Genomic DNA, 18570 nt, shown 5'->3' with positions numbered 1-18570 from the left:
ATGACATAAGTAACAAACCAAGTGTAAATTTTACAAAGCAAAATTAGAACAATGATAGCATGTTTTAAGCTTGTAATGTAGCACAAGAAAAACAAAGTGATGTATGGTATCTAGATTCAGGGTGCAACAACCACATGACAGGAAACATAGAAATGTTTTCCAATTTAGATGAAAGTCTGAAATCTGAAGTGACAATAGCGACCGATAACAAATTTTCTGTCACGGGCAAAAGAAGAGTTAATATCCTAACAAAGAAGGGGGAGAAAAAATACATTTATGATGTTTATTTTGTCCCTAGTTTGAAGCATAACCCCATAAGCATTGGACAACTCATGCAAAAGGGCTATAATGTCTTTTTCAAAAATGAAGAGTGCACAATTTTGGATAAACCTCCAAGAAGATAATTGATTGCCAAAGTTCAGATGACAAGCAGTAGAATGTTTCCCCTCAAGATTAAATTAGATTTGAAGGAAGAAGGTGCACAATCACAACTGTCAATGAATTCACAAGAGTATGGAAGAAAAGATGCAGCTATCACACAAGTAAACTTTTAAGCAGAGGTCAAACATGAAAACTGGTTATGGCATTTGAGATTTGGTCATCTCAACTTTGGAGGTTTGAATTTGTTGCATAGGAAAGGGATGGTGAAGGGATTACCACTCACAGAAAAACTGGATAGCCTATGTGAAGAATGCATCTTGGGAAAACAAAATAGAGAGACATTTCCAGCAGGAAAGTCAGTAAGGGCAAAGGCACCCTTGGAGATTGTCCATTCAGATTTATGTGGACCAATGCAGACACTAACAATTGGCCATAGCTATTATTTTTTTATTTTCATAGATGAATACACAAGGAAGACATGGGTCTATTTCCTAAAATAGAAAAGTGAAGTGTTTGAATGCTTTCGCAAATACAAAGCTCTTGTTGAGAAGAAAAGTGGACACTACGCACTGTCTTGAGGACTAATAGAGGTGGCGAATACATCTCAAATGATTTCCTATGTTTTTGTAGGGAGCATGGAGTTCACAAGGAATTAACCACAAGGTATACACCTCAGAAAAATGGTGTTTTGGAAAGGAAGAATATGACCATTATGGAAATGGAAAGGAGTATGTTGAAGGAAAAACATTTTCCAAATGGTTATTGGGCTGAAGTTGTCACTTGTGCATCATATATCATGAATAGGTGTCCAACCAAAAGTGTCAAAAACGTGGTTCCTGAAGAGGCATGGAGTGGAAGAAAGCATGGTGTCACTCACATGAGAGTGTTTGGATGTGTGGCTTATGCACATGTCTTGAATGAGATGAGAAAGAAGTTGGATAGCAATGGGGAGAAATGCATATTTTTTGGATATAGTGATGAATCCTAGGCATACAAACTATACAATCCAACAACCAAGAAGGTCATAATCAACAAAGATGTGTAGTTCATAAAAGAGAAAGCATGGGATGGAAGTTTAGAGAAGAAATTCAATGTGAAATCATGTATACCGCATGAGGAAAAAGAGTAATTGGCAGCAACAATCAATTCCTCAACCGTGACTCCATCTACTCCTGTTCAAGCGCAACGAAGTAGGTAACAAGTAACACCGTTAACAAATAATAGGACAACGTCATGTAGTCAAGTAAGTTCTTCTCCAAGCATGCCGCAAAGTGTAACACCAAGTGACATGTCAAGCCCATCATCCGCAAGCATAAGAAGACAAAAATTTAGAAATTTAATGAAATTTATGAGTAAGATGAAGTTGATAGTAGCGTTGGTTTGAAACCTCTCTCACCCCATATTTGAGGCCGGATCTGCGAAGGTTTTTCAGGCGCAGGGGTTATACCATGTCCTCAGTGCAGTATTTTTGCGGCGCCAGGAGGGTTTCTGGCGTACTTCTTTCTCACTGTGGTCACTGCACCACCACCGCTCCACGCAGGCGTCGAACCAAGGAGCTCAGCCATGACCGCCGCGAGGATGGAGAGGTCTCGATCGCATGACTGCTGGCCGCCGTTTTCCAGAACAACGAAGGGGATGTGTTAGCAGCCAGCCCCCTCAGGAAATCGGCTGCAGGGCTACCGACATCGAATACGCGTACAAGGATTTGGCTCTGCGGCAGATCGGTTAACAAAACCCGTGTGGCTGAACGGTACCCTGCGGCAGATCGTTCTTCAAACAGGACACAGGCGCATACATTGTCTCAGGGTTTATCACACTGTGTGCCATCGGAACCTGCTGAAACCCGTCATGGCATGGATGGTGCGGCCCGTCACCGACTAGATTTGCAAACCCACCCTGATTCAGTCCTGCTTAAAGACAAGGGAGAAATGTACAGGTCGGGAACAACTGTGCTAATAAGGGCAGAACAAAGTGATGCGCCAATACCTCCCAGTCGGCCAGATCCAGCAAAGCGCGGTCACCACAAGCCTGATCTACTTTGCATGTGCGCAGATCCGGTTCAGCGAGGGCCTTACAAGACTGATCCACTCCGCACGGACACAGATCTGGTTCAGATCTTCATCAAATCGATCGAGGGCAAACACTTTTGCATGCGACTCAGTAAGGGAATGAGCATACTTGAGTTAAAAAAGGAAATCCAGGGTCTCCTTAGAACCCCAGCACATCTTCAAAATCTCATATACTCAGGGCACAGTATGCAGGACTACCAAACCCTTCAATACTATGGCATTGCCAAAGATTCAACCATTTTTCTAAATCTCCGACTGCGGGGCGGAAGCACCGGAACCAGCTCAAAAAATACAGGTTCCTTTCGGGATGCAGTAAAAGGGAAGGAAAAAATGAAAAATAAAGCAGCACCACCATCAGAATTACCAGGACCCTACATTGTTGAACAGAAGCCAGAATCACCAACGCTACAAGTATCTATGCCAGAGGTAACGAGTTTACACAACGACTTATCTAATAATGCAGTAATTTGTAGATTTAATGGTTTCTGGCCAAAATCAGATGCCCTGCACCAATGGATCTTCTCAACATGGACATCTAACTGTGAAATTTACCTATGCCCTAAAGGGTTTTTCATAGTTAGATTTAACATAGAACAAGAAAGGGACAACATAATCAATCAGGGGCCTTGGTTCTGGGGCAGTGCTGGCCTCTTCACCACCCCCTGGTTTTCTGACTTCGACGCCAATACAATGATAGTCTCAACGATGCCAGTAAGGGTAAGGCTACATGGGCTCCCTTTACATTTTTGGCATCAAAAAGTATTAACAGCCATAGGGAATACCCTTGGGAAATTCCTCAAAATAGATGAAGACAGAGCTATCAGGGGAATATTTACATTCGCAAGAATATGTGTAGAAGTAGACTTGAGTCAAGGGCTACCCGACCACATCACGCTGAACTTCAATAATTCACAATGGATACAACAGCTTGACTATGAGAACACAACATTCCGATGCAGGGGCTGCATGCAAACAGGGTACCTTTAATACGACTGCCCTTTTGCTCGAAAGGATCCCAGGAGAACTAAGAAACAACAAAAAAAGCCCAAAGGCTGGCAGCATACCGACCCATTGGAAGAAGAAGACATAAATGTGGAGCCTGCAGAGAACCAGACACCCAAATGAGACAGAATCAAAATCAGGAAGTAAATGCCCCAACCACTCATTTGGGGCCACACATTTCAGATCTGCAACCAGAGTTACAAATGGAAGTAAGTGGCATCAAACGAACCCATGGATCAGAGGGCTCGAAATCTGACAAAGAACTTCAATTGATCCCAATGGAAAATCAGCTAGCTATTATTACACCTGACTCTGGAGGATGGTGATGGGTGGAGAAGAAGAAGGGTAGGAAAGTTTAGGCATGCTGGAACTTATCATTTTTTCTATTATTCTATTTCTGTTGCTTCCTGTCATTACAGGAACAGTCATCTGCTACTTGTGTTATTTCTCTGCTCGCTGCCTGTCATTACAGGAACAACCATCTGCATATGCCTCTAGCATCTACAAAATGTAATTTTATCAATATGAATAAAATTACGACTTTTTTCTACGGGAAAAAAAAAGTAGCGTTGGTTTGAATTCCTTATTTGCATTATTTTGTCATGTATATGATCCAATCCATTTTGAGGATGCAGTGAAACAAGAAAAATGGGTTGCGACAATGGAGGATGAAATAGAAGCAATAGAAAAGAATGACACATGGGAGTTAGTGAACCTTCCATAAGGAAAATAAGTCATTGGAGTGAAGCGGGTCTATAAGCCCAAGAGAAATGTTGAAGGAAAGATTGAAAGGCATAAAGCAAGGCTAGTTGTTAAAGGATACAAGAAGCAGCATGGAAGAGATTATGTGGGGACATTTATGCCAATCACGAGGATGGAGACAATGTGTACAGTGGCGTCAATTACCGCACAACATAAATGGAAAGTGTATCAAATGGATGTAAAATCAGAGTTCTTGAATGGAATCCTGAAAGAGGAGGTATATGTTGTGCAACCACCTGGTTATGAAGTAGAAGGCTAAGAAGACAAGGTGTATAGGTTGAGGAAAGCTCTTTATGGGCTGAAGCAAGCACCGCGTGCATGGTATAGCAGAATAGACGCTTACTTGTTAGACAATGGCTTCGACAAATGTGATGGAGAGCCTAATCTCTACATCAAAGAGAGCGATGGTAAGCTTATTATTGTTGTCTTATATGTAGATGACTTAATTTTTATAGGCAGTGATGATTTCCTCATCACTCATTTCAAAGAAGTCATGAAAAGTGAGTTTGAAATGACTGACTTGGGGTTGTTAAGATATTTTTTGGGCATATAAGTGAAGCAAACAGAAAATGGTATTTTTATTTCCCAAGAAAAGTATGTAGCAGACATTTTGGAGAGGTTTAAAATGTAGAACAACAAGCCCGCACCAACTCCAACTATCATGGGGTTGAAGTTGAGCAAAGAATATTGTAGCAGCAATATCAATACGATATTATACAAAATTATGGTGGGAAGCTTGATGTATTTGACCGCCACTAGGCCGGATATAATGTATGCATTGAGTTTGGTGTTGAGGTTCATGGAGACACCGAAGGAGATGCATTGGCAAGCAGTGAAAAGGATTCTAAGGTATGTAAATGGGACAAAACAATATGGTACTTTATACACTGTTACAAATGATTTTAGGCTGGTTGGTTACACCGACAGTGATTGGGCAGGAAGTGTCGATGATAGAAAGAGCACATCAGGATATGTTTTTGAATTGGGTTCTTAAGCCATTTCATGGACCTCCAAGAAGAAACCAATAGTGTCATTTTCAACAGTAGAAGCTGAATATGTCGCCGCAACAGCAACAACATGTCAGGCAATTTGGATGAGAAGGATGTTGAGGGATCTATGCCACGACCAAGAGGGAACAACAACTATTTTATGTGACAACAATTCCGCAATTGCACTATCACAGAACTCCGTTTTTCACAAGAGGACCAAGCACATTGATGCTAAATATAATTTTATTAGATACTTAATTAACAATGGTGAAATTGTGTTGCAGCACTACAGGTCATAAGAACAGTTCGCTGATATTTTCTCAAAGCCATTAATGCATGAAAATTTTGTTTATCTCAGAGACTGTTTGGGAATTGTTAATAGCGACAATTGTGATTAAGGGGGGGTGTTGGAAAATTAATCCCAACCACCGCGTTAAACACACTGATAGCAACCATACTTCTCAGATGGATTTTTGCAGGTTGCGGATTTGTTTGCAGGCTAAAGGACATAAGTTCTGACTAGGAGTACGGGTTCTCCATTCCGCAACATACATCAAATAATTAAAGTCAAAATGGTATTTAATATAGAGTTGGTAAATATGTATGGGAAAGCATTCACTCCGCAACCTCTGAAAGTTTAGAAAATCATTTATTATGTAAAATCACCCATACTGTGTCTTAATGTTTTTGATCAGTCATGTATTAATGAGTCAAAGTTATATGTTTAGATAAATATGAGTATAAAAGTATTTTTTATATAGTGGATTGAGTCAAGAGAGAGTCTAGAGTATAAGTCATGTATTAATGAGTCATAGTTATATGTTTAGATAAATATGAATGTAAAAGTATTTTTTATATAGTGGATTGAGTCAAGAGAGAGTCGAGCATGTAAGTCTAAGAGGTGAAGAGAGAAATCATGAAACAAATATTAATAGGCACAACCCTGGTTAAGTGTTCCACAAGTGTTTTGTTGAGGCATAAATTCCTTTCCTCTGCCATGTAATTTCTTTCAAGAAGATACATAGAGTTCTATATTTAATGGGGAAGATTAACATTTTATAAATAAACATGCTACCTTATATTACAGGGGCGCGATGAACAAGGATATATAACGTTCTCGCATAACTCTTTGCCTGATGAATTATTAAAATGAAATTGTAAATTAGAGCCCACCGCCGATGCGCCTATTCCAAATGACGTTGATGATGTCATTGTGTAATATACACACAATCTATTACTTCTGTTCCATGCAAAATGTTTGTTGCCCCTGTTTGTGCAATGGAAGATTCAATCTCACTGCCTTATATAGAGGCATGGTGAGAAGCATTAGCATTCGAATTTGAATAAGTCCTCATTCAAAATAAAAACCCACAGTGGGATAGAGCTATAACACCGCTATTGCTAGGACATATGATATTAATAGGCTACATTGAATAGAGAATGCTATAGATCACAATTAGGCATAGACCATCATGGTAACAATAGATCCCTAATACTAGACCATATCGGAATTAATAGAACATATGTTACTATGTGGGACCATAGAACTAACAAAGATATTGGTAACAACAGATTCCTCCAGTTAATTAGCTAATATTACGCTATGTTATCATAAATAGTCTAAACTATAGCTATGATATAAATTATTTAGTGGAAGTATTCCCAGTTGTCTTTAGTGGGATTTTTTGGAAGTTTTTCGGTTTTTTCAGTTTAATTTCTCTAAAATCTGGCAAGAATATATTGAAATCACAAGTTTTATGGGTAACTCTGCAAAATCAAAGTGCCCTAGAGGTTTTTCATGGTGTTGAATCCATACATACAGTCAAAAAACCAGTTTAAATAACCCAAATCAAGATTTCACGTCATAATTTTCCACCAGATTCTGGTACCGGAAAGTCCAAAAAATCACACTAAAAATAACTCCAAAAACTATCATTAGGATAACTATCATTATCCTAGCTCCTATTAACTATTTGTTTATATCTATGATGACACTAGTTCCGCTATTGGCTGTTAAACTAGTGCCATAGGTATTGGTCTTGTTCCACTATTGGCTATTAAACTAGTGTCATAGGTATTAGTCTTTATTTATGGTAACCAAGATTTATTTCGTGCCTTGATGATGTGCCTTGTTAATTCCGAAGCCTTAACATTGCTTACTAGTAGTGCTTACTTGAACGTAAGTTTTACACCATGGAATTTTTGAAAATTGTAAATAATGCATGCTAAAAATGATTATATATATATTTTTTTCTAAGTAATATTGATCTATTGATATGGTACAAAAAGGTTACAGAGAGGCATGGCCTCAGAGTTGTTGATCATCTATCATCATCAAAATTGAAAACTGTTTGTTTTGGACTGCCCCTACATAGGGGAAACCAGTCCAAGAAGCCATATAGACTGCCCCCATTATGGAGGAAACCAACCCATTGAACCAGAAAAAAACTACTGTCGAGTAAACCTTGGTTTTCCAGGAAAACAAAGAAAGAGTGCATTTCTAGAACCAAAAAGACAGAGACATATCTAAAAGAAAATGAGACATATCCACCTACCAAAGACTTAACTAAAAGACCGAGACACATCCAGAACCACAAAACATTGAAACACATCCACCTGGCAGCAGGGCACATTCGCAAGAGGCCACGTGTTAAGCCGGTGGCTCCTCCGGGGTTGGCTCCTCCTCAATCATGCAGGCGAATTGATACCAGTCGTCATCCACTTCAGACACGCCCTGAGGTGGTGGAGCCTCCTCGTTGCCTCCTGCACCCAACTGTCTCTCACAAGTGTCATTCTGCCTGCGGCCCGAAGTTTTCGTGCCATGATGCTTGGTATCCTCAGGTGAAGAACTGCTAGCTTTAGCCTTGCCATGCAGAGCCGTTCTGTTTTCATTTTGTTGCTTGTTGCCCGGGAGGCTGATACCTTCGCGACTTGGACCTTCCCCGCTCTATTTGTCCCTGAGACTAGACAGAGGAGCTTGCGGCTCAAGCTCTTCCGTGAAGGAGATTGTGACAATCGCAGTGATTGTAGAACGATTTAAATAACTACAGAAGCGAAATTGAGTGCTGTGAGGGGCGGGATAAGGAGGAAGAGGGAAATTCACAGAGTGAATAGCACCTTCCCTCCTACCTTTTCCACTTCGGGCATTCGAGTAGCGATGAGAGGGGTACATGAGTAGATTGGGCATCTCAGTGGTTGAGTCCAGGGAATCTGAGGCAAATCTGATCGAGGCCTGCAAGCGGATGAATCCTCCACGGGTTCCTCCTCGCCGACTATGCATGCGATGTCTGAGGCGAGCCATAGCAGAATTGCAAGTTGTATTGACAGCAGAGGAGCTGGAGGTATAGCGACACTGAGAATGAGCTGCAGAAGGTGGGGCTTGGTCTAAACTACAGAGACTAGAATGAGAAAAATGGAAACCATGACCAAGATCCAGGAAAGGAAGAATTAGGCAACGACTGCCTATTGCAGTGCGAATACACGGTTCAACGGCATGCGGAGGGCAGACACCATGGAGAACAGGAGGACTTGCAACTCGATCTGCAGGGGCCATGACTATGAGGGAGGTGAATGTGACACAAATTTCGGTGTCATTTATTATCTCTTGCAAGATGTTATGAATTCGCCTGAGGTAAGCACTCAGGATGATGCCGGTAGCTAGATGGCTCAGCTGTCCACCAGCAGTCCATCTTATCGCCTTAATTGACACTGTTGACACCTACATCCAGGTAAAATGATTATATATATGAAATTTTCCAAGGATTTTTATTTTCAGTAGGGATGGTTTTGCAATTTGCGTCTCATCAAAGTCATTCAAAATCTAGGTTACGAAATGTTTGGTCATAGTTTAACTTATGTTGTAAAAGCTACTTTGTTTCCATGATCGGTGGAAGATAACCATCATATAATGGATCTAATAAAGGTAAAATTGTGAGAAATCTTCATAGAAATGCTTCAACAATTTGTCAACCAACTCCGTAGGTATCTTGACAGTGCATCATGAAGGGTTTCGCTAACTAAATTTTACAATTTTTGAATAAATTAGGGAGTTATTTCGAGTATCTTCGCCTAAGTTAATAATATTCTAATTTAGAAGTCTGGCCAAAAGTAAACCTAATTTAATTACAAAATGAACTGACATAAAGGCATAAACCAAGTACAAAATGGCCCTAAGGCTGGTTATATCCTGTGGATTGCAATGTACGATGAAAGTGTTCCAGCTGAACTCGCATTTTGCGGGGTGCAAAAGCTGCGTGGAATGAATTTGTGCCCATTTAGTAATTTATTGAAGCTTCTAATTTATTTGCAATTAACCAAAAAATTGCCACCATTTAAAATTTAGAATTATTTCACTAAAATACAATGAATACATTTACAAAAACTTCATAAAATAATTTTATCGAAAATGTGTTGAAGCAAGCAGATGTCTCTTCTACGCATTTAAGGGAACTGCAACATTGGGCATAACAGTATCAAACATAACAGTGTCAGAGCACTCACTAATTGAATGATCACTTACAATTTTTTTTTTTTTTTTAAATGAATTTCCCTGATAAATACCAAAAATAAAATGCCCTCTACCAGGGTAATTATGTCCCATCAAGACTCTCTAAGCCAATAGAAAATTAGAAATAAGATTCTTATGAAATTAGAAATTAATTTTGAATTTACAAAAAAAATAATGAAATAATATAGAGTCGAGGAATTTTGACCACCAAAAAATACTATATTCCTTGATTAGGTAAAGACTAATAAAAAATATAATGAGTCGTCGAAATTAAAAATATTATACACAAAAATTCATAAAACACTAAGATAAGGCCTAGTTGTCAACCGTGACTCACTTCCATAGCCATTACTAAACTTTATAAGTATTTTATATTAATCATGCAATTTACATATCCATATTTTAATGGGATACATTTCCAAAACATTTTAACCAATTTGATTGTTTTCCTTAAATCTAAATATTTAGCTTTGATTTGTTTTATAAACTATTTTTAATCTCTTGAACTTTAAATATCATTTAAAGTCATTAGAATATCCCAATAAAATAAGATGATCTCACTTTACACTCATTAAATGAGCACATCCATGTATAATATTTTTACGCCATAAGGCGTTCCCTCTGAAATAAACTTTTCTCTCTGCCTACATGTCATTACTTTGCACCATTAGATGATATGTTAGACAATTGACCCAGGTTGAGTCGTTTGATTATGCTGAGGTAGTTGCAAATCCCTAACTGCCTGACTAGCGCAAATTTGATCCTCCATAACAGTTTTGGCTTCGCTTCTGATTTCGGCTTCGCGTCATCAATTGAAGGTTGGGAAACACTATGAGCTCTCTATCATAGTACTTGGACCGCAGTTCTGTCCCGCCTTCCCACTCCTGGACTGTTTAATGATTAGCTTCTGCTGCTTATGAATCTCGGTGCTGATTTCCATTTCTGACTCTGATTTCTTTCTTGACAGGTAATTCGAATAGGCTTCAACTGCTGAAAGATATAATGGGTATTAGTGGTGCTAGAAAGACAACTCTCATGGATGTGCTATAGAAGAAAAATGAGAGGTTATATTGAGGGGGATATACATATCTCTGGTTTTCCAAAGGTACAGGAGACATTTGCCAGGGTTTCAAGTTATTGCGAGTAAAATGATATTCACTCTCCTTAGATAACAGTACAAGAATCAGTAGTGTTCTCTGCTTACTTGCGCCTTTCACCAAAAATAGATACCAAGAACAAGCAGGTAAATATTTATGGTGATTTTAATCTTAAAAATATACTCCTGATGCAACAGAAATGTTGAGAGCCACTTATGAACCACCTGTGGACTTTAATATAGTTTCTTTCTTTCATTCTTAATATTGGGTTTCTTAAGATTGAGATTGTTCTATTTAACAGATGTTTATGGATGAAGCAAAGGAGCTTGTAGAGCTTGATAGCTTGAGAGACACATTGGTGGGTCTTCCTCGTGTGAGTGGTCTATCAAGTGAGCAATGGAAGAGACTAACCATTGTTGTAGAACTTGTTGCAAATCCTTCAATCATATTCATGGACGAGCCGACATCTGGTCTGGATGCCAGAGCTCTAGCTATCGTGATGCGTATAGTTAGGAATACAGTGGACACATGCCGAACTGTATTTTGCACTATCCATCAGCCAAGTATAGATATTTTTGAAGGATTTGATGAGGTAAGATACATCTCTAACTCCTTACAGGTTGTTAATATAGCCAAATCTGAAATTGCGATCAGACACCCACAAAAAAAATATGAAAGCATACATGAGACCACATGTCATGGAAGGAAAAATATTTTTCACTAGAAATCCAAACCACTGACAATAATCATAGGGGGCCAATTGGTAATGATGTATCTAGAGTTCAGAGAGCTATATTTAAATTTCAAATCCAAGGCCTTGGAGTAAAATATTTAATATCAAAGGTCTTCAGCAAAATGGCTAGTTTTGAAAAGGTTATAAGATGGATTGTAGGAAGAAGTAGATGGTTCTGTAAATTTCTAGAAAGTAAGATCTTTTAGAAGCCCACCAATATCAATGTTTAGAACAATTTTCACTACCCACTCTGAAGGGTAATGCATTTGGACACCTAGGTAAAACTTGATAATCATGTGTGTAAAGAAATGCTTACTGAACATCACCTTGCAACTTACTTTCCCAAACAATCCCAACTACAATAGAATTCTTTCTTTTTTTGCAACTGTTGTTGATGAAACAAGGTGGTTAAATTATATATGGCGGCCCACTAGGTCGCCATTCAATCCATGTCATAAAGTACTTCCAGGTATATGATTAATGTTTGCTAATGCAGCATATGTTATTAAGGCATCTTACAATTCATTCAAGTCTCATTGAATCTAGCAACTTGAAATGTACTAGACAGGCTATTGAAGGTGTGACAAAGATTACTGTTAAATGTAAACCTGCAACATAGATGCTAGAAATCAGCGCTAGAGCTGTTGAGGAGTGCCTTGAGATAGATTTTTCTGAAATTTATAAGAAGTCTCCTCTTTTCCAGTAAGTCCAGATCAAACGCTCTTATAATGCCCATAACGGATTTCAAAGAAATATGAATATCATATTACATCAATTATTTGAGTGATATGGTGTTATCTTTTTTGCAGGTATCATATAAAGCTAGTTAAAGAATTATCCACACAAGTTCAAGGTGCCACGGATCTTTACTTTCCAACCAAGTTTTCCTAATCTACATGGGCCCAATTTACTGCTTGTCTGTGGAAAAAGCACTGGACATATTGGCGAAGCACAGATTACAATTTAGTCCATTTGTTCTTCACATTTATATCAGCACTCTTTTTTGGCACCATCTACTGGCAGTGTGGAATGAAAATCTAAGTACGACAAACATTTGCTTAGCAGTGATAATAAATAGAAAGTTTATATGGCTTATAATTTTAGTATTATATATCCATGATCCATAGATGTTCCAAACAATATATCAGGGGTGATGCCAAAATTGAAGCATTACACAATACACTGTTTGTTTCAGATTGTAAATGATATTCCCTACATACTTATTCAGACAGCCATGTATAGATTCCTCACGTACACCATGATAGGATTTCAGTGGTCTACACTGAAATTTTTCTGGTATATATTCACCATGTTCTTCACCTTTCTCTATTTTACATATTATGGAATGCTGGCCGTCGCAATCACTCCAAGCTACCAAGTTGCTGCTATTGAATGGTGAACTCAAAGACCACAAACATGGCATATAAGAAGATAACTAGATCTAATAATTTGAAGTAACATGAATATAGTGGACAACACACAGTAGTTTGAAACAACAGTTAATATTTTCTTATCCACACAATATGAGAGTTACACCGCTGTCGTGAAGGGATTACAATGGCTTCTCAAAATCCTGAGGCACCCTCTCAGTAGATTCACTCTACTCATTCTAGCTATATATAAACCTAAATACAATGCTCTCCCAACTTGACTTGACAAGAAAGGAAACATAAATTACAGAAATATCTCTCTGTCAAAGGAATGATTAGCTAATATAACAAATAAATGTTCCTCAAGAGATGTTCCCTACTTAGCATGTGAATCTCCCATCATAAATGGCTCATAATGTGAGAGGTATCAGTCACAACTTTCATATAATATGTCATAAAATTACATTGGTCAGAAATAGAAGATGCCAAACATCTATATGGAAGGAATTTTCATAGATATATAAGTCGTCCTACAAATCTTCAAAACTCATCTACCCCTCCTCTTCAAAACTCATCTACCCCTTTTTTTAGGAGTTTAGAAGCCCACCAATATCAATGTTTACAACAATTTTCACTGCCCACTCTGAAGGGCAATGCATTTGGACACCTAGGTAAAACTTGATAATCATGTGTGTAAAGCAATGCTTATTGAACAACACCTTGAAATATTTGATGATTCTTACTTTCCCAAAATATCCCAACTACAATAGCATTCTTTCTTTTTTTGCAACTGTTCTTGATGAAACAAGGTGGTCAAATTATATATGGCGGTCCACTAGGTTGCCATTCAATCCATGTCATAGAGTACTTCCAGGTATATGATTAATGTTTGCTAATGCAGCATATGTTATTAAGGGATCTTACAGTTTATTCAAGTCTCATTGAATCTAGCAACTTGAAATGTCTTGGACAGGCTATTGAAGGTGTGACAAAGATTACTGATAAATGTAACCCTACAACATGGATGCTAGGAATCAACTCTAGAGCTACTGAGGAGCACCTTGAGATATATTTTGTTGAAATTTATAAGAAGTCTCCTCTTTTCCAGTAAGTCCAGATCAAACGCTCTTATAATGCCCATAACAGATTTCAAAGAAATATGAATATCATATTACATCAATTATTTAAGTGATAAAGAGGGATCACAAAATCGAGAGAAACAGGGAAAATAAAACCTCGTTACGGTGCAAATATCGCCTATGTGGATTCATATATCAAAGGTAAGCATTTTCTTGAATGACTATGCTAAGCTTGCAAGGTGTTATACAATTATTGTTGATTCCATTGTGTGTTAGGGTCCCACCCTAACCCCCTTATTTATGTAGTAGGATCGAGTCATAGTTATAGTTAAGTAAAGAGTCAATAAAGCCCATATTAATAATTGTAAGTGGTTAACCCGCATTTAATGACGGGACCACAGTTAGTTGCAAATGGGCCATGGTATTAGATAGATGGTATGAATAAGAACCATGGTATTGCTCCATGGTATTACATGTATGAGTCATATATAAAGGATAGAGACTCCCTGCGAGGAGCATCGTGTCTTATTTTGTAATCGAGCTCTGCTCTATTGGAGGTTGCCCCCTCGAAGAGGCAAGTGAACATTACTTGCGGGGAAGACTATGCATCATGCATGTATAGAGGAGGCTCAAGTCATTGCCAAAGTCGCGCAGTTTCACCATCGTAGATTTATAGAGGCCCTGGAGATTGAGAAAAGGCCCAACAATCTTAATAGGGATGATGGCTGGAAGATTAGCAGTTGCTGGGTCCCAGCCTTGTCTTCCTAGCCTCCTTATTCCCCTTTTTTTAGGTCGTAGGGTTTCTGTCTTCCCTCTCCTTAAGTTTTGTTTTTGGCGGATTAGTCCTATTATTATGGAGTGTTTGAGTTTTTAATAAGTTATTAATTAATTTCGGGCTATTTATTGTATTAACCTTATCCCGTTTATGATACTATTGGGTATATTATAATTAGATTAGATTTTTTGTTTCCATAATTTCAATTATTTATGCATTTATATTTAATTCTACTATACCTTTAGAATTGAAATTCCCTTTAACTAATGTCTAAAAAATCCTTTTTAAACCTTATAAGTAATAATATATTTACCTAATGACATAGTTAACTTTAATAATTTTATTGGAATAACAGATTATTGTATAAATATTGATTATTTAATGAATATAAATTATTAATTTAATTATAAGAGGAGGTCTATTTTACTAAATGACCATTAGGTCTAAAGGATAAATAAGAAAGTATTATAAATAAATATATGATATACCAATAATATTAGTTATATTATTATTATTAAACATGACTTTAACAACCCTCAATTATGGTATTTACCTAATGTAACTAAATTCTAAGAATAATAATGATTTAACTAGAATACTATTTGTTTGTTTTTTAATAATATTGGATTTATAAATTATTAAGTAAATATAGATTAAATGTAATAAACATATATTATTGTATATAACTTATTTTCGAATGGACCATTATATTTAAATAATAAATAAAAATGATATATTTTAATGAACAAAATAGAGAAGATCTAACTTACCAATGGACCATTAAATAATTATTAATACACAATTACCAAATGTAACTAAATTCTAAGAATAATAGTAATTTAATACCATTTATTTGTATTTAAATAATATTGGAATAATAATAAATATAGATTATTTAATAGATATGAACTATTATACGAGATGACCATTATATTTAAATAATAAATATGGACATTATATTATTTTTTGATTATCAAATGAATTCTCTTAATATATGAGCTAATAATAATGAATTATATTTATTTGTTTTTAGATATACATATACAGTTATTTAATTAACAAATGAATTCCTTTATTTACCTGTTTTAGCTATTTCTAAGAATGTTAATGATTAAATTAGTGGTTTGACTAGGATCATTAGGTCAAAATTAGTCGTTGGCAATATAGCCGTTGGAGTCTCTGCACACTCTATTTAATCAAGCTAAGCCGGATTGGTTCTTCAACTTGTCCTGACGATGAACCACATTGGTTGGTTCGAAACGCGTCGACAAAAGATTGGTTATGTGATTTTGCCGAAGATTATCTAAACAATGTTATGGATCACAAAAGTCTAAATTCCTTAATAATAAAATACGTGTTGTTATTTCTCACTGTTCTATGTTTTGGGTATATTTCTGCGCATATTTGGTATTCTTGTATCATCTTGCAGGTTAAGAGCATAACAAGTGGTATCAGAGTGCTTTCCAGGGCCGGTGGGATCTCTATTTTTTAGCAATTTTTTTTTGGCTAGAGATGTGTTCCGGCGTCTTTAAACCACGAGATTTGTCATTGAGTGCATAAACCTGTGGATTTTGGGGGGCATGCACGTAGGAAATACAAGAGGTGGTCACGCTTGTTGGACTCCCTTGTAACCCCTGTGGGCACCCCTTCGAGTAGTAGCACATTAGACAGAACCGCGCACGGATTGTCTTCCAAGTACCCTCTGGTATATCGGAAGCCCCCTAGCTCCCTTGAAACCTCGCCATAGATAAAACATTGGCCATCTGGCTGCTACAATACACTGAGAATAGAACTCAGAGAGATTACTCGCCCATATGATAGGGTAGTCGAGTTGTACAGCTAAGGGTACGGTTGATCCTCCTTGGTTATTGCCCTGAAAAATTAGGCCGAGTACTACTGTCAGTCCCTTATGTATATTGCGATCTGTAGCACCTGACACTCCTCAAGACCATAGTTCCCTTTTCTATCTCTGGAGCACACATAATCTCTGCCAGATCAGATCTCGCAAGTGGGGTTTGCAGTAGTAGCAGAAATCAGTCCCGCAGCTCATCGAAGGAAGCCCCACCACTTGAGGAACCTGAGGAGGACGAAGAGGACAACCAGAAGGACAATGTCCCTGACGAACCAATTATTTCGTTGCATGCTTTGGTAGGGATTTATTCACCTCAAACTCTCAAAATCATAGGTTTTATTAAGCACCGCCCAATAGTAGTCTTGATTGATAGTGGAAGCACATATAATTTTATCCATCAAAGAGTCGCGGAAGCAGGTCATTGTTTTGTACGAGCCGTTTCTAACTTCCAAGTCCAAATTGTGGATGGGGGAACAATGAAATGTGAAGGTCGCTGTGAAAATGTCAAACTTCAGGGGATTATCAGTTGAAGACCCACATGTTTGCCATACACATGGGAGGGTGCAACATTGTCCTTGGTGTTGAATGGCTTCGCAGACTTAGGCCAATCACAATGGATTTCTAGGAGTTATATATGAGCTTTAAGCAGAACAAATCCACACAGACCCTCTGCGGACTCCAGGCGGGAGCTCCCTCTATCATCAGCTCACATAGGATGGAAAAATTGTTAAAAAAGGGCCATCATGGAGTTATAGCTCAATTTAATGCCATCCAGGCCGTCGAACCCAATTCGCTTCTGATTCATCCTGAGATGCAACAAATTTTTACTAACCATATGCCAATCTTTGACAAGCCTCATGAGCTTCCACCCTCGAGAGGGGAACATGATCATAGCATCACTTCGGTCCCAGGGGCCCAACCACCAAATGTGCACCCATATCGATATCCGTTCGCCCAAAAGAATGAAATAGAAAAAATAATCAAGGAACTTTGGAAGCATGAGTCATTCGTCCCAGCATTAGTCCTTATTCATCACCGGTGGTCATGGTGCTCAAGAAAGATGGGGAATGGCGTATGTGTCCAGACTTCAGGGCCCTCAATAAGTTGACCGTCAAAGATAAATTTCCCATCCCAGTTGTTGATGATTTGCTGGATGAACTAAATGGGGCTCAATTCTTCACTAAGCTGGATCTTCGCTCAGGCTACCACCAAATTTGCATCAAAGAAGTCGACATTACAAAGACTGCATTCAGAACTCATGAAGGCCATTATGAGTTCCTGGTCATGCCATTCGGTCTTTGTAATGCCCCATCTACTTTTCAGAGCCTTATGAACCACCTCCTCAAACCATATCTCAGAAAATTTGTCCTTGTTTTCTTCGATGACATCCTCATCTACAGTTGCACTTGGGCTGCACATCTTCAGCATGTAGATCTGATCTTGCAACTGCTCCGTAAGCATAAATTATTTGTTAAGATGTCCAAGTGTTCTTTTGGCATGGAAGAAGTTGAGTATTTGGGCCACATTGTGGGGCGTGAAGGTGTCAGGGTGGACCCCAAAAAGATCCAGGCAATGCAGGATTGGTCTCAACCTAAGACCTTGAAGAGCCTGAGAGGATTTTTGGGTCTCACGGGCTACTATCGCAAATTTGTCCGCAATTATGGTCACATTGTGAAACCCCTCACTCAAATCCTCAAGAAAAAGTCATTCCTCTGGAATGATGAAGCACAACGGGCCTTTACAGCTCTCAAAAATGCCATGTGTTCCACTCCAGTCTTAGCACTACCCGACTTCACCAAATCTTTTGTCATTGAATGTGATGCTTCGGGTACAGGTATTGGGGCGGTCTTAATGCCAGAAGGTCGACCCTTGGTCTTCACAAGCCAACAACTAAGTGGGAAGAATCTGGGACAATCTAGCTATGAGAAGGAAATGATGGCCATCTTACATGTAG

The 18570-nt window shown here is 38.2% G+C and overlaps 1 pseudogene; it reads left to right on the top strand.

Moving 5' to 3' along the window:
- Window positions 1-10712: 10712 nt before the first annotated feature.
- LOC149182093 (ABC transporter G family member 36-like) lies at window positions 10713-12939 on the top strand (annotated as a pseudogene).
- Window positions 12940-18570: the final 5631 nt, after the last annotated feature.

Source organism: Pinus tabuliformis, chromosome 3_2 (genome assembly GCF_031772625.1).
Source record: "Pinus tabuliformis cultivar Carrire ecotype Pingquan chromosome 3_2, CPIR1, whole genome shotgun sequence".
Lineage (NCBI taxonomy): Eukaryota > Viridiplantae > Streptophyta > Pinopsida > Pinales > Pinaceae > Pinus > Pinus tabuliformis.
Note: the sequence above shows the minus strand (reverse complement) of the source record. Positions and strands in the feature narration are given on the sequence as shown.